This window comes from Arachis stenosperma, chromosome 10 (assembly GCF_014773155.1).
Source record: "Arachis stenosperma cultivar V10309 chromosome 10, arast.V10309.gnm1.PFL2, whole genome shotgun sequence".
NCBI lineage: Eukaryota > Viridiplantae > Streptophyta > Magnoliopsida > Fabales > Fabaceae > Arachis > Arachis stenosperma.
This window is the reverse complement of record NC_080386.1, coordinates 59,912,239-59,914,065: the sequence shown is the minus strand read 5'-3', so window position 1 is coordinate 59,914,065 and position 1,827 is coordinate 59,912,239. Positions and strand designations below refer to the sequence as shown.

Sequence of the window (1,827 nt, the reverse complement as noted above, 5' to 3'; positions counted from 1 at the left end):
CTGTTGAGAAAGGTTTAATGTTTGAATCATATCTTTTCTTGTTAGGCAAGTCATTACTTTTTAAAATCAAATCTTTTTAAAATTGTTTTCAAATCATATCTTTTCAATCATATCTTTTTAAAACCATAACTTTTTAATCATATCTTTTTTAATCACATCTTTTTCAAAACAGTTTTTAATCATATCTTTTTGATTTCTACTTTCAAAATCTTTTTCAAAAATTACTTGATCTCTTTCTCACTCTTGATTTTCGAAAATCAAATTAAAGTTTTTCAAAATGTTTTTAAAATCTTTTTAATTAATTTTCGAAAAATCTCTTCCCCTCTTCTCACATCCTTCTATTTATGGAGTACTACTCCTCCTCAATGCACAATTCGAACTCTATCTCATTAAGTTCGAATTCTTCTCCTTCTTTCTTCTATTTTTCTTTTCCTCTGATACCTCAAGGAATCTCTATACTGTGACATAGAGGATTCCACATTTTCTTGTTCTCTTCTCTTTCATATGAGCAGGAGCAAAGACAAAGGCATTCTTGTTGAAGCTGACCCTGAACCTGAAAGGACCTTGAAGCGAAAGCTAAGAGAAGCTAAGGCACAACTCTCTGTAGAGGACCTAACAGAAATCTTCAAAGAAGAAGAACCCATGGCAGCCGAAAACAACAACAATGCAAGGAAGGTGCTGGGTGACTTTACTGCACCTACTCCCGACTTCTATGGGAGAAGCATCTCTATCCCTGCCATTGGAGCAAACAACTTTGAGCTTAAGCCTCAATTAGTTTCTCTAATGCAACAGAATTGCAAGTTCCATGGACTTCCATTGGAAGATCCTCATCAGTTCTTAGCTGAATTCTTGCAAATCTGTGACACTGTCAAGACTAATAGGGTTGACCCTGAAGTCTACAGACTTATACTATTCCCTTTTGCTGTAAGAGACAGAGCTAGGATATGGTTGGACTCACAACCTAAAGAAAGCCTGGACTCATGGGAAAAGCTAGTCAATGCCTTCTTGGCAAAGTTCTTTCCACCTCAAAAAATTGAGTAAGCTTAGAGTGGAAGTCCAAACCTTCAGACAGAAGGATGGAGAATCCCTCTATGAAGCTTGGGAAAGATACAAACAATTGATCAGAAAATGTCCTTCTGACATGCTTTCTGAATGGAGCATCATAGGTATTTTCTATGATGGTCTCTCTGAACTATCCAAGATGTCTTTGGATAGATCTGCTGGAGGATCTCTTCATCTGAAGAAGACGCCTACAGAAGCTCAAGAGCTAATTGAAATGGTTGCAAATAACCAATTCATGTACACTTCTGAAAGGAATCCTGTGAACAATGGGACTAATCAGAAGAAAGGAGTTCTTGAGATTGATACTCTGAATGCCATATTGGCTCAGAATAAAATATTGACTCAACAAGTCAATTTGATTTCTCAAAGTCTGTCTGGAATGCAAAATGCACCAAGAAGTACTAAGGATGCTTCATCTGAAGAAGAAGCCTATGATCCTGAGAACCCTTCAATGGAAGAGGTGAATTACCTAGGAGAACCCTATGGAAACACCTATAATTCCTCATGGAGAAATCATCCAAATTTCTCATGGAAGGATCAACAGAGACCTCAACAAGGTTTCAACAACAATAATGGTGGAAGAAATAGGTTTAGCAATGGCAAGCCTTTTCCATCATCTTCTCAGCAACAGACAGAGAATTCTAAGCAGAACCCCTCTGACTTAGCAACCATGGTCTCTGATCTAATCAAAACCACTCAAAGTTTCATGACTGAAACAAGATCCTCCATTAGGAATTTGGAGGCACAAGTGGGACAGCTGAGCAA

General features: G+C 37.4%; 1 non-coding gene across 1 annotated transcript; it reads right to left on the bottom strand.

Annotated features, from left to right (window-relative positions):
- Positions 1-1,039: 1,039 nt before the first annotated feature.
- LOC130959574 (small nucleolar RNA R71) lies at positions 1,040-1,147 on the bottom strand. Its single transcript, XR_009078646.1, has one exon. It is a non-coding gene; the product is annotated as a small nucleolar RNA R71 (small nucleolar RNA).
- Between the last annotated feature and the right edge of the window lie 680 nt (positions 1,148-1,827).